We start from the raw sequence: 16,265 nt of genomic DNA, 5'->3' as shown, positions 1-16,265 counted from the left end.
TTCTAACCTGGCTCGGTTTGATTGTCGGTTAAACAAAGAATTTCATGCTCATATTCTGCGACAAAAACGATTTACGCACGCACAAGAAAAAGAGCATTATGAGCATTATTGCCGCACGACGTTCGGTGTATTACCGCTCAAATAAATGAAACCTGGCTTAATTGTTATCAAAATATTTCAATAAACATGTAAGAATGAAAACAATGAAGACCATTTTATTGTTTGTAGTCTATATTACCATGGTTCGTCGTTCAGATTCTTAAATATTAAACCACTCGGGTAAACGCTGTCGTGGTTCAATTCCTGCGCATCTGAGCTCTGAACCGTGATAAATTAGACGACAAACCCACTGGCACCAGAACAGAAAGAAAATGCCTCTGACAGTGTCCGACAAATTTATAATTTTACTGGTAGCCCACAGAGTCTGTACATGTTATACCCTACCCCTAGGTATTCTATAAGAACCATGGTCATGAACGGGAAAGTGCACTAACCCATAGCTATTCCTATTTTGTTATTTCCTGCCAAAAGTTACAGGCTGGTTTGCTTTTTAAAACATGATAAAATATATTTTTATCAAAAAGATATAAACTAAGCCATACAAGCATCATGTCATTGATATATGTGATAATTTGATCCTGACACAAAATATTTACCTGTGTAAACTAATGTCTCCTGTGATCATTTTGCATGCTTTCCTCGGACAAAACCGGTAAAAATGTACTAAGGTCGAAATAATCCTACTGTACCATGCTATTTTAAACTTTTTTGTTACCTTAAGCTTGGTTTTTCCTTGCTAAAACAGATATTAATGTTTAGTCAATTAATATCTCCTTGTTCAGTACTGTTGTGGAATTCGTGTTGTATCTTGTACTAGTATTTAAAGAATGTACTTCTGCACGCTGATCCCAACCCAAACGCTAACGGTTTTTCTAATTACAGTAGGCTTTGAAAGCGAACTGCATGGATCCTGACCAGACTGCGCAGGCTGGTCTGGATCCATGCTGGTCGCAAACGCACTATGTTGATTTTCTCATGGAGCGGCACATATATACTTTTCTGCAAATTAACACCGTTTAAGTTACAACTGAGCTTACCAACTTTAAGTTTAGTAAATTCAACGGTTTTTAGTTTCTTCAGTGACGTAAAATGGAAGCAAGAAGCTTCTATTATATCAAAGTCATATCTACCATAAAGTCAAGAATACCTACATATGAACTGATTAGTTGTCATGTTTGGAAAAACAGTATAGTGAAGGAATTTGATATTTTTGTGATTTTCGGTATTTGCTCAATAAAGGTGACGGTGATACTTTTAAAACAAAATTGGAAGCAAGATGTTTAGTTACAGTCAGAATAAATATTTTTACAGCATATCGAAGAGCATTTGATGTATACTGTCATAACTGCTAAAATAAAATATTCACAAATAAGCAAATAAAAAGTATATTTCAAATCAACCATTGAAACTAATATTGATTATCGGGCTATCTTTAAGGGAGACAATAACGGTAACCTATTTTGAAATGTCAGTTCAAATATAATATAAACTGGGAATGTTTCAAAAAAGAAAAAAAGAATTAAACGTCCAAGGTGATGTGAGATTTATCTATTTTTTATTTCATCTAATTTAATTTTTGTTTCATGAAATATGTCGTAACTGCAGTAAAGTACTCAAGTATGGAAGAGCATTAGTGCCAGATTGGTGTATTAACACAAAAATTAGACAATTATGCTATCTCGAAATTTCGATTTTTATTACTGAAAAATTCGGTTTATCAATGAACAATCTGTGTTAGTTTGCTTGCTTGTGTTCCATGCTTCCAAAGGATATTTTCACAGGTTGAATTACTAACTACCATATATGGACGTGTAGGTATAGGTCCTGGCCCTGATTGGGTACCCTGGGTAGCCCTAAAGGGACATCGTTTGTGACCGGTAAGTGTTAACGTTTGAAAAATATGGTTTCGACCATAATTAAGTCTGAAATTGTATTCAACTAGTTTCGAACCCTATGGCAAGGAAATATATCCGTACCCTGTATGAACGTCTATTCATAGGACCTTGCTGCTGTTTGAGACTAAAATATGGTATCTGGATTATCTCTAAAGATGAAGGCAGTTCGAACGTAGAGTTTATCATTATTTTGACCATGTCTTGAAGCTTTTCGACCTTGTCCAAGCCCCTACGTTCAGAAGATATACACATACTATACATGAACATATACATATGTCCTAGCTACAGTTGTCATTTAGTTTGTTTTCGATACATATATTGAAATAAACACCTTTCCTTATATATTCCAAAGATGAATTAGACTCTTTTTCTACCATTTAGTAATATTTCCATACAACGTATCATGTTTGTTAATTAATTTATAATTTCAAAGATGTGGGGAATCAAAGTTATCCCAAACTTGATCAAGAAATTAGTCATTTAACTTCTGTAAAATATTTAAAAAAAATTCCAACGCGACCAGCTAAAAACCTACATACATGTAGAGTAAAATCTAGCTCGGGTTATTCTGCAATAAACCACTCGCGTGCAATGACGTCAACCGATCCAGGTGCGTCGAACGGTCGTAAAAAGTAGTTACCATTTTTTCTAACACTGTTGATACTAGTATGTCGTGTTAGAATCGAAATTACAACTTCCCAAGTGTGATTTATCACAGAATAACCCGAGTTTTTCGTTCTTATGCGAAACAATATATCGCTCAGGCCTACGGCCTTCGTGATATATTCTTACGCATAAGAACTCAAAACACGGGTTATTCTACGATAAACCACGTTTGAGAACTTATTATTTCTTAAATAATAGGATAATTTAAATATAATGTATATATTGCTTTTAACATACAAGTAGATACTAACACATTACAAAAGTACAAAATACATTAAAATGACTCAAGTTGAATATGGTGACTTTATCAAAGTCCGCCCAAGCCCTATATAACCAATAATGAAATTCAAATAGGGAAAGTCACATTCAAAGAATGCAGCCACCCATACAACATTTCAAACATTGCCTTGATCTAATTTTGATGTAAAAATCTGTTATAAGAATAGATATAAAAAAACCTTAAAGTGCCCAACTTCAATAAAATAAATACAACCATCAAATTTCAGATCATAAGATTTTCATATTGCTTGCTATACAAACATATTCCGTTTAACACTGCCTGAGATTCATCGATTCCTCACATACATAGTTGCAGCATGTTAACACTGTACCTAGAATTATGCTGTGATATCAACATTATCATTTCTGTTTTATCAGCGTTGAGTTTGAGCATGTTACAATATGGGGCAATACCTAACTAAGGCTTGTATAGGCTTAAAGGAAAAGAACAACTGGAAGGCGTTAGTATAGTAACAACAAGCATTCCGTAGCATCTCCTTTTGTAGTCATGCTAATGTGCATTTTATAATGAAACGGATCAGTAAGTAAAGTAAGTTTTTGCATTCGCATATAAATTGCAATAAGGCACCATATAACAAATGGCACAAAACCAAACATCATGTGTACTAGTTCAATTTAAATGTCATTATTCCTATTTTGTTAAATATAATATGATACAAATGAAGTGCTTATATGATTTTCATATACCATATTTAGTATTTGAATGCGCTTATGTATTAATTTAAAATTGAATCAGATGCAACTTGATTTTCACAAAATACAGGAGGATTTAAAATGAAAACGCTTTATTTTATTATTTCCATATTTAGATTATAAGCAGGACAAAACTTGCCCAATTCAGTAAATGTGCTCACATGGTAAAGGCAAAACGTACGCCCCCACCCCCATCTCAAACAGTCAGAATGTACCAATTTTCAAAATGTAAGGTCAGGAGGGCTAGATGCTATTGTGATATTCCGTTTGACTTCTAACATGAGACTTACAGAAACTTGTGCCGATACTGATCAGGTTGTGTTTTGTTTTCTTGACGATAACATGTCACAATTAGGTGCGTTAGCGTAAATTATACGTAAAAGTGCCAGTAGAGAAATTATATTACGCTGTTTTAGGGAATGAGAGTAATAGTTTTAGCTTGAGAAAGCTAGCTTGAACATTATTTAACAAATGGATACCTTTTGATTCACCACTAGAACAATTTTGTTTGATGCGTAATAGAAAAACATGAAAAAATTGTGCTTCAAGTTCAATGTCGAAAACGAAAATATACGTTTAAAACAACATAAAGATTTTATGAGTTTGATCTAAAAATTTATACGAAACCCAAGTAGAGAGTAGTTATATTTTATTTTGAAATTAGAGAACATTTGTTAAAGATATTTAAGATAAGGCCAACAGTGGAATAATTCAATAATTTTTAAAGTTAACAGTGACCTTAATTTGTAACTTTTACCTAACCTAAGTTGCATCAGGGTTTTAATACGACTTCTTTTGCTAGTATTCTTTACTCTACAGTAATCTTTAAGAAACTTGACCGGTTATCGCATGAAGTAATGCTATGATTAATTTGTAATCTAGCAAGGCCGACATTCACCAATCACTAAAATTCACACAATTTTTTTGTGTCAAAGAACACGATCAAAATATGAGTTAGAGATCCTTTATATCCATATCGTTATCATTTTTTAAACATTAAAGGAGACATTTAAAAATACATTTATTTTTATAGTTCAATATCCTTAAGCTTTATAAAGTTTCAGTTTCAGTTTATTTAATACTCTCAGCACAAATACAATTGTGACATAAGGATACACAAAAAAACATTTATACACATATACATCAATTTAACGAGCCTCTACAATTATGCATTGCCGTATATGGTACATGTAAAGTGACCATACTTGAATAGAGTTAATTGAATATTGACATTCTATGTTGTGAACTAAAAGTAATATTAGCCGCGCCATGAGAAAACCAACAAAGTGGCTTTGCGACTAGCATGGATCCAGACCAGCCTGCGCACCCGCGCAGTCTGGTCAGGATCCATGCTGTTCGCTAACAGTTTCTCTAATTACAATAGTATGACGTACCGTTTGGGTCAAAAGTCTGAAATCGCTCGAGCGATACCATAATACACGGTTAGCGTGTAAATTTACACGCTTACCGTGTATTTCAATCGGTAGATCTATAAAAGTACACGCTCACCGTGTATTTTACGCGTTTACCGGGTAAAATATACGCTTAGCGTACAAATTTATACGCTTAGCGCGTATCGCTCGCTTGAGTTACACTTTTAAATAAATTAGCCAATCAAAATACAGGTTACAAAGGAAGATATTTATAAAGTTTATGATTGAATTATTACTTTTAAGGAAACATACATAATATTTTCATTATATTACGAATTCTTTTGCCACTGTAAAGATGATTTCAGTCAAGTAATTTATTCTACAGTATATATGCTTTGATTAAAGACATGTATATTTTATTATATCTTACCTGAAAAGCCTGCTTTATTCTTATTTTCGTCAGAAAAGAACAAGCATTTCCAGTCTAATTCCACACATCATACACATATAAAACTTGTACTTTGCATTTTAAAATGCCATTTGTTATCATATATCTATTTTTTCTACAACCTCAAATGATATATATATAAATAATAATAGTATCTATTTTTCTCCGACTTGAATGACATGTACATTATTGGGGAGGGGTGGGGGAATCGAGCGGCTCCATGTCACTGAAGTTGCTGTTTTAAGTGATCTACCGGAAATCATTACGTAACTGTTATGCAAAATGACATGATAAAACATATGTCACCTAGGTTATCAAGATCCTTTCGAGGTTCCCTAATTAGAGCGGATCATAAAATTTACTGAAGCATATAAGATGGCTTTGATATGATACAATTTAATGCCTTCGGTCATCAATGCCACTATATATGAACGAACACGGATTAATATATCACGTGGCGGAGCTGTCTTGTGAAACGAAAATAAAAATTTCACAGGATATCTAGTATTCTAAAATCTGTAAGAATATATTTGGAAATTTAATGGACATTTATTTTTAAAACGATGAAAGTGTAATAACAAAAAATGTAAATTCGTTAGATATGAATCAAGGACTTTAACTACTTACTAATGGGAAATACCTAATATCTGGAACAACTGATACGTATATTAGACCTTCCTGCTAATATAAATCTATAATTTTTCATTTTTTATATTTACATGCTGGATCATTTTCATATCGAAAATGTATCGTGCGCAAAGTCATTATCCGTAATTTAATAGAATAATTATGATAAAGCTGAATACCGCAAAATATAGAACAAGATTTCAAGTCTAGAACACCCTTCCCTGCTGCTACCCGCCCCCCCACCCCCATCCCCCACTCTCTCTCTCTCTCTCTCTCTCTTAAATCTGACCGCTGCCATTTGATATTTTCAAATAAAAACTTTCAATTCGAAGAATCAATAGAAATGATAAATAACAATTTTAAGATGATTACTATTTTTGAATACGGAATGAATTGATCCCCACTTTAGTATAAGTGGATACAAAATGAAAGGCTGGACTAATTGAATATTTCATTTTCAACTTCCACTTTTAATTATATTACAAGTATCATGCAAGCTTATTGTGGCAGGTTGTAAGTTCTGCGAGGTCGAGCAAGGAAATAAAACAAATACTTTGGTTTAAATAATTGATCTCGGAAATAAATATTATCCATTTCTTCAATGAAATTATTCTCCATTTGGTTGTAGTTATGAATTACCCATTTAATAATATACACTCGTTTAAGAAACTACTGCTGTCTGCATTTTTTTCATATGGATCCAGAAGACGATCATAATACTGGTCCGCGGTGAATGCAGTCATTTTTGCAGTTCTAAACTAAATTTTGATTGGTCTATTCGCTCGAATTCTAAATTAAGAATCGGGTCAACGAAAATACACGTTGAGCGTGTAAATTTACACGGTAAGCGTGTAAATTTACGCGCTTAGCGTGTAATTTATACGCTAACCGTGTAAAAACACGCTTAACGTATAAATTTACACGGTGAGCGTGTAAATTTACACGCTTACCGTGTATTATGGTACCGCTCGAGCGATTTCAGACTTTTGACCCAAATGGTACGTCATACAATAGACTTTGAAAGCGAACAGCATGGATGCGCAGGCTGGTCTGGATCCATGCTGGTCGCAAAGCCACTATGTTAGTTTTCTCATGGCGCGGCTCATATTACAATATCACTAAAGTGGATTCATCATTTTCATTTATAATGATGACCTTTACAAGAATAGGAAATGATGAACTCTCTTAAGTAATTGTTGATTACTCACGATGGCAACGCATCGTGAAGCTAAATGTTTATTGATGATGCCTGGAATACCAAAGAAACACAAATGCGTACGTAAAAACCTTGTTGCGTGGTCGTATTCTGAGAAGAGTCATTATTTGAGCCGTGCCATGGGAAAACCAACATAGTGGGTATGCGACCAGCATGGATCCAGACCAGCCTGCGCATCCGCGCAGTCTGGTCAGGCTCCATGCTGTTCGCTAACAGTTTCTCCAATTCCAATAGGCTTTAAAAGCGAACAGCATGGAGCCTGACCAGACTGCGCGGATGCTACCCACTATGTTGGTTTTCCCATGGCACGGCTCATTTACTTTATCATTTATTACTACATATATGTTCAAAATCAAATGATTAGTTTTAATTAATACAGTGGAAAACCCCTTTTGGAAGCATTAAACCTAATAGATACAACAGTAAAGGCTGTTCATCAAGGTAAAAAATCTGCAACTCATCTAGCATCTCCGGGTAAAGAGGGTCTCAACTATTAAGGAACACTTAATAATGGACTCTTTAATCACAACAAACTGGACATATATCAACAATGATTCCAAGCACCAAACAAAATTATACAGCCGCCACATGGCACCATAAATAAAAAAGTGGAAACCACAGGTCGCCCCACACGATATAAACGAAAATGTTGCAGGCTCGGTTTGATTGAGCCTGTTCATGGATGGTAGTGGAAATGCAAGCTACCGTCCACGTCCTCTAGCCCCTGTAGAGTAAGGTTGAGAAGGCTAACGAATTTCATAAGAAAATCCTTAGTAGAGCGTTACCAAACAAACATACCCCATAACAGCAAAAATATCATTTTTCTAAGGGTATAATTATCGGTCCAAGTCCAACAAATAATATTGTCAACAGAGACAAGTTGAATCGTACATTGTAATACCAAGAAATCAATTGTCAGGATATTGTACTTGGAAGTATAACATTATTCAATATAATTTATTTCATTGTTGTTAAATACATTTGTACCTAGTTTCGCCTAACATTAGTTAGAAGTAGAAGGGAAGAAAGAATCAAAACTGTTCTAGTAATATGTATCGCTTCCAACGCTGGTAATTTGTTAACAGTTAAATGAGATAAAGTAGCGTGTAAGGGCTACACTTTCAAATTAGAATGATACAGGAAGGTTTATAATATATCAGGTCAAGATCCGGAAATATTTGACGGGTGCGGTGGAGGGGAGGGGTGGAGGTGAGGGAGAGGGTGACCAGTCTAGAACGAAGACGTCGCCGCCGAGGCGCATATCGCCGAGAACTGGTAGGTTAGAGGAGGAGGGGACCTATGCCCATGTTAGTGGTTCAGGTGGGTCTCCTTCTGGATTTTGTTTTAAAAACTGGTACAAAATTGAGGCTTCTGGTGCATTTATTGGTGGGGATACTCCTCTCATTTTAGGAGGGGCCTGGAAAGTTTTGAAATACAGGCATGAAATGGTGGCCTCTGGCATAAATTTGGAGAAAATGTTATAATATAAGGTACTCTTGTGACAACGAACTTGTCAAGGTATAAGCTGATCATTCATACATGTATATTATTCAACATTTTATCATTCAAAAAACGTATAGACGTTCATTGTTTCATTCGAGAACCTCATTATTGCAGCTTCTTCCAGGTCGTGAAAATGTATGACATTTCACCCAAACGAAAGCTATTTTAGGTGTATCTGAAGTTTTTAAACTATATGTCAATGACAAACGAATGAATGCATCGATTGCTTACCTAAATAAGATGCAGAATATTCAGTTATTCAGAAATCTCGCAATTATTTACTTTGAAAAACTGACACATTTTGTTTGACTGTCGGCGCCACATGCACTTGTAAATATTGTCGTCGTATTTCCTGTTATTGGTAAAATCTCTACCATACTGTATTGTCGATCATTTAAAGTTTATATTGTGACTTATAAATGGTAGGAGATATTTTTACACAGTGTAAGATTAAGAACATTACAGTAAACCCAATCTGATGTGGCGGATGGTAACACAGAAAGGGAAATTCCACTGAATCTGTTTTCGTCAAGTGGGCTTTGTTTGCTTTGGATATTAATTTAGGCAAACTTTAAATTAGATGTTTCTGGTGTCAATATAAAGTAAAGACGTATTCATAACTTACAAAGACGTATAAACTATTCGTCGTGTTAAAATTAATTAATTAAGGACACAAGTTTGCTCTGTAGTAGCGTTCCATTCTAGAGCAATTACCAGATAATAAGATATGTGAAAGGTTCCTCTTGAAGCAAAGAACGCAACCAAGCAAACTAATAGGAGACTGAGATTGACTGAGTCTGTTCAATAGAATATATACTAGTGGGTGTTACTAGCACTGGCTTAAGCGAAATTCTATTATAATACAATGGGAAAACAAACATAGTGGGTTTGCGATAAGCATGGATCCAGACCAGCCTGCGCATCCTGGCCAGGATCCATGCTGTTCGCTTTCACAGCCTATTTGAATTAGAGAAACTGTTAGCGAACAGCATGGATCCTGAGCAGACTGCGCGGATGCGCAGGCTGGTCTGGATCTATGCTGGTCGCAAAGTCGTCATGTTGGTTTTCACAAGGCGCGGCTCATATAAGTTCTGGCATTGTTTAGAGAAAATGCATTGACTTTAATGAATCATCATTTGAAAATATTGTATCTATATAATATGCTCATGAATATTTCATTCTTTCTTTAGTTTGTGTATGATTTATAAATACAGAAACGAAAATAAAAGAAAGAAAATCATTTTAAACTTATTAATGTTGAACTGTTTGTTTTAAAATGTAAATTGTAAAATTCAACACTCAACTTTATTATAACAGAATTGCGCTTGAGATGATGAACAGATTCAATCAAACTCAGTCTTTTACAGTTTTGCTAGGTTGCATTCCATGTTCCCAAAGAAAATTTTCACATATCGCATTATCTGGTAATTATTCTAAATATAATAAACTACTATTTAGCAAACTTGTGTTTTGATTAACTTTAACACAGAGAGTAGTTTATCTTTTTTATTTAAAATGTATATTGGCGGACTTTGTTTCTGATGAAAATCTGTGACATAATTACACACACTTGTAGTAGTTCTGATAATTGTGGCGCTATGCATTGCACCTTGGCAATTAAATGTTTGTCTGAACAGGCTTTAAAAGCTGTGAATGGATTGCATTCTATTTTTTCAAGATTAAATTTTGATGTTAAAACAAAATTAAGTTTATTTGATAAAATGGTTTCACCAATTCTATTATACTGCTCTGAGATATGGGGAATATACAATACTTTAGATATTGAGAAAATTCATACACAATTCTGTAAAAGGATCTTAGGTGTGAAGTATCAAACTTCGACAATGGCAGTACTAGGGGAGTTAGGACGCTATTCCTTGACTACATTGTGTAAAGAGCGTGTGTTGAAATACTGGCTTAAAGTTATGTCAAATCCTAATTCTATAATGTACAGTATATTTGACTCAGAAAAAAGATTTATTGATAGTGCAAACTGTATACCATGGGTTAAAGCGGTGAAAAGAATTCTTGATAGCATAGGATATAGTAACCTTTGGGATAACATAGATATCAATGTAAACTATTTTTCATTATTTCAGAGGAGAGTAAGAGATCAATTTATCCAAGAATGGCATGGGTCTGTAGTTAGCTATCCGAAACTTGAATATTACATTAAGTTTAAGACAAATTTTGAATTTGAACCATATTTATCCTTTATTAATGATGACTATCTAAGAAGGTTATTGACTTGTTTTCGACTTTCTTCACATTGCTTAGCCATAGAAACTGGCAGATATACTGGAACTGAAAGAAATAATAGAAGATGTGAAAAGTGTACACACAATTTAGTAGAAACAGAATACCATTTTCTAATGACATGTCAATATTACAGAGAAATTAGATGTAGATATCTACCAAGATTTTGTCAACTTTGGCCAACTATTGAAAAATTTACTAACTTAATGAAAAGTGAAAATCCAAGAACAGTTATACGCCTTTGTAAATATTTAAAATATGCATTTAAGAAACGCACAGTGCATACTGATAATATGTTGTAATGTGTTGTTTTGTTTACAGATTGATATATCATATATACGTGCATGCTATGTTTAAATTACATTTTGTTCTGTTCATTGCCAAAACCATGCGAATGGTGATTGCAATAAATTGTTGTTGTTGATGTTGTTGTTGGTAAAGCTCAGACTATATGATTGTTTTTTCTATATATGTGCATTGTAAAAATGGCTATGTAGGACCCCTCGAAACATTCGTTGAGGAGTATTATTCCTGTCAAACAGCATTTCAGACACAAGAAACTACTCATTTTATACGGGCATAGCCGAACATTTTTCTTTCTATTTCCATTCAAATTCCATCGATTGTGCATGGAATTTAGTGATGGCATTCTCATTAATACATATTTTACTAAATGTGCATATTTCAGAATCAAAAATATTGCCAGGCAGCCATAAAAAGCTTCAATTACACAGAAACCAGTACATTTCAAGATTGTAATGATATTTTATGATTTACAACATTTTAGCCAATCAGCTGATATTTCATTGAATCTAAGGAGTTTCTTTATACATAGTAATATAAGCTAAATGTATCTAGAGATCGGAAAACGTCATTCTTGTGATACCAAATCAATTTCTAAAAATGTCACTTATAAAGGTTATTGTGTAATGAGCTATCAATCTTGTTCTCATAATTTATATAGCTGATATTTCAAATGCGATATTAGCATCCTTATTGCATTTTTAAGAATTTCCGCCTTCTCTTCCATCAATCAGAAGGAAAGCGGAATTTTAAAATACAACTCATAAAATACGAAAGAAAAATAATTGTCTTCAAGCTGTTTCAAAGTTGGACGAATCGAAGCTGTCTTATTAATATCAGTCATTCAATGGTTGCAATCTTGTTTAAACTTTAAGTGGTGTTAAGTGGGTCAAGTGTTCAACTCAAAGTAAAAATGATATGGGAGCGGTTTGTCTTTACATTCCTCACACGTCATATTAAAGTAGAACTGACTAATACGATATGCTTATATTTATGAGAAAAAAAGGTTATTGATGTACATCAGTGTGTCTTTTACTAAATAACAAATTGATAGAACGTAACTGTAATTGATAGAATTTTTCATGCCTTACCAAGGCATAACATTCTATTATTAAATGACCTTTCGGACAATAGATTTTACAATGTGACTGGTCAATAGCTTGGTTTACGGTCAATAGTCCTTTAATTTCCTTGTGACTAGTCCTAAAAATCTTTTTCGATATAACGCAGACGACAGAAAACAATATGGCAGGAGGTGAAAGGTTACGGAAAATTCCGAAAAGGAAAAACTGTTTTTCATTCCTTAACTTTTTGAAGAAGAATATATAGTAATTTCGATCTCAGACAAGCCATTTAAGTAGGGCATTTCATTTGATAATGGCTTTTTCCAGTACTCGGAGAGCAGAATGAAGTCTAAAATTCTAATTCACTTTATTTTCTACTCATGAATCTTTAAAACACGATCGTCGTTGCTTGGATGGCAAAGTAATTAAAGGGAATTCCAAAACCCTTTTCTCCCGTTACAAAACAAGAAATGTAGAGATGTTACCTTAGAGTTTGAAATTCGCTTTTCAGTGATGTGATTTTTTTGCCATTATAAAATGATAGCTTAGTGAACAATTTACTAAATGTGTATATCCAATTTTATCTCCTTATAAAAACTGAAATATTTGATATCTAAAAACGACCAAAGCAAAAGGAACAACTCCAGGAAAAATATTTAAAATTTTTTCCAACATTGGTTTACATAATAAATCATGATGTTCGCATGTGTACGTAATTTAGATCCTGACTGTAAATTAAAGTATCTGTTTGTCTGTCTGTCTTTTACTTGCATTATTTAAAAAAAATAGAAATACTCGTCCGATATTTTTCAACAGTAAAAAGGACGATATAGAACCCCTCTGAGAATATCTGCATAACTGTGTGATGTTGTGTAAATTTTGATATATAAAATAATCATGGGCTTCTGCTCTAGGGACCTTTTTACAATTTTTTTTTAAATATTTTTCCAACTTGAGGTTGTGGTAGCTTTAACAGTTAAAATTACTACTTTTAGATTAAAACAATTACCGAATATTCATAAGTTATTCCACAGGTAAGGAGTTATTTACCAATTGCACACTTATTATGTCAAAGTCATAGCTTACTTATAAAGTTTGAAATTGTCGTATGTCTCAACGATGCGCAGTAGTTGATATGACACGTAATTTGGCGAATTACGCTGAATTCCCAACAACTTAATCAGTGAAGTGACGTTTAGCTTCCTTGGTTAAATATTTCTTTGAAATCGATTGTCAAAACATGAAACATTGTGAAACAAGAAGATGGAAACGTTTTTCAATTCGTCTGCGTTTTCATTCATAAGAAGTTTTTAATTGTTATTACTTATGTACAAGTGGTTATGTAGGCATATGAATCATGACTTAATGATCATAATTGGGTAATTCCCATGTCCAGCTTCCTTATACAAGTATATATAAAGTTCGACTGCGGATAGCTGAACAATTAAAGAAAAAAACAACAGCTGAATAGTCAACAAACAAGCACATTGTAAACCAAGACACAAATACTGACGGAAAAAGAAAAGAACTGAAGCAAAAACTACCAACTGATAAATATTCAGGTATTTAACAGCTTCCAGCTTTATTCTGAAACATTTTTAAATTAGCTGCTCAAAAAGGAATTCGTAAGACAATAATTAAATTTCAATTTTATGCATTTTATTATGTTTTCTGAAGCATAAGACGTTTAAATTTATAGAATAACTAATTGTTTTAAGTCTTCTGGCGTTTTTAATAAACTTTCAATATGCTTATTTTTTATCTTTCAGGAAAAATGGCTTCTACACAAGTAATACTTTTTGTCGGATTGATTGTTCTGGCAGCTCATTTTGAGTGTGGGCACAGTATGAGACGCCAAAGACTGTGCAGAATGAACAGGGTTTCTGGTGCATGTAACGATATTGTAATGAGAAATGGTGGTAGTTCACCCATGGCTGCAGGACGCTGCGCACAGAAAGGCGGCACGTGCGAAATCATACCAACACGAAGGAGAGCTATGTGCGCCTGTGCTATCATGTTTGACGTTTAGATTCAGCTACATATAAAATTAGGTTGTGTGTAATTTCGTACAGTCTGGACAACAAAATGCCGATAAAACTTACTGACACTTTAGTATGTCAAGCAGCATTCAAGGAAAATGGATAAATACATTGTGTGAGAATATTGATCGTGAAAAAAAAAATAGTTTGACTGTTACTTACGCTTCATTAGTTTAAATGAGGTATATGTCGAAGAAAACAGTAACATCAAAACTTTTGCTTGAAGTCTATTCTCTAAAACGGGAACTTTTTTTACGATTATATTGATTTTAATATCGCTGCTCATCTGAAATAATTATAAATACGTGGTGTGGATTTTTTCTCAAAACTTGATATGAGGTATTTTGTATCATCACCTGTCGAATGCTATGCACTGTAATACATTGTTAGTAAAAGTAACAATCATCAGGCATACATTCCAATGGTTAGTACTTTGATTGTGGTAATTTATTTGTTTATTTTCGAACTTTTTTAGATTCATATTTTTATTTGTGTATACATGTGTTCTTTTCTTTTTCATTTACTCCTGATAATGTGATTATACATCTTTTCGTCATGTTGTGAAATGTATTTATTTCTATTGTTCTCAAATGCTCTGTATTGTTTAGTTAAGTGCTTTACATATTTTGTTAAAAGCCTTTACAAGTGTATTATAGACGAAAACAGTTAAGAAATACAATTCTGTTGTTTTCTATTTCATTATTATGTTTTGTTCAGCTTATTTAATTGTTATGGGCCTCCGTACCCGAGTTGGTAAAGACTCTTCACAAGCTAGTGACCTGGTTTCCTCCCGAGCATGAACTTTGTGAAAATAATTCCGATAATAGTCATTTTCAAATTAAGACAAAGCGGACTGTGGACACCCTGGACGATCGATATTTCAACAGGACCATAAGTTATTTATATTATATGCACCCATAATGGTGAAAAATAGAAACACTATCATGAAGAACTAAAAATAAAACTAGATGCACAAGTAAAATTTTATAATAAGAATCCATCAACATTTTATTTCTAAATGACTAAGTGACATACATTTGATGCAAAGGTGGTTCATCCCACCTCGTTTTTTATTTTTTTTTTTTTCAAATTAAAAAGTTATAAATCGTGACCAGTAACTTGATAGAACAAGTATATCTCAGCCGTTACAAAACGTAGCTGCTTCGTTCATGAGGCAAAGAAACTCATCCGAGAATTCAAAACTGAGCTGAACATACCAACGACTCCACCAGGTAGTGAAGACATGAGGTGGAAGTTTATTTAAGTTTTTAAGTTTCCTAGTTGTTCATTTACTTCCCACTTAACATGTCCATGTATGTCATCAGTACATAAAGCAAGATCTGGGGTTTATGTTGCGAAATAGTACTAATTTCACGTTGTTTATCATTACATAATAAATTTTTATTTAGATCTTACTTGAATAACAACAGAAGTATTAAATCAATTCAATATTTGAATGAAATTTAAAGTTTAAATTGATTTTTAGCACATCATCTATGTCACTGTATGCGGATGAAGACTTTATCATTATAAACAAAAGATTTGATAGAAAAAATTTCACGACAAACATTTTTATCCTTTAGCTGTCAGTTTCATAAACCGGTGAAACAAGATCTCATTCAGTTCCCACGTGATGTTGGAGAGATTTGCTATATAAGCCTTAGTTAAAAGGCAAATATTTGACAACGAAAGTTCTTTCATAACGAAACGACCAAATTCACTGCTAAATCAGCTTGCTGGTAAACATCACCACGACCACAAATTAAGAATATACATGTATTAGCAAACTTAAGTTCTCTGTGAAGTTTAATCATACCTACAT

The 16,265-nt window shown here is 33.5% G+C and overlaps 1 long non-coding RNA gene across 1 annotated transcript; it reads left to right on the top strand.

Annotated features, from left to right (window-relative positions):
- The first annotated feature begins 12,784 nt into the window (after window positions 1-12,784).
- LOC123534046 (uncharacterized) lies at window positions 12,785-15,137 on the top strand. Its single transcript, XR_006682928.2, has 2 exons — window positions 12,785-13,966; window positions 14,174-15,137. It is a non-coding gene; the product is annotated as an uncharacterized LOC123534046 (long non-coding RNA).
- Window positions 15,138-16,265: the final 1,128 nt, after the last annotated feature.

Source organism: Mercenaria mercenaria, chromosome 12 (assembly GCF_021730395.1).
Source record: "Mercenaria mercenaria strain notata chromosome 12, MADL_Memer_1, whole genome shotgun sequence".
Lineage (NCBI taxonomy): Eukaryota > Metazoa > Mollusca > Bivalvia > Venerida > Veneridae > Mercenaria > Mercenaria mercenaria.
This window is presented reverse-complemented; position numbering and strand designations above follow the sequence as displayed.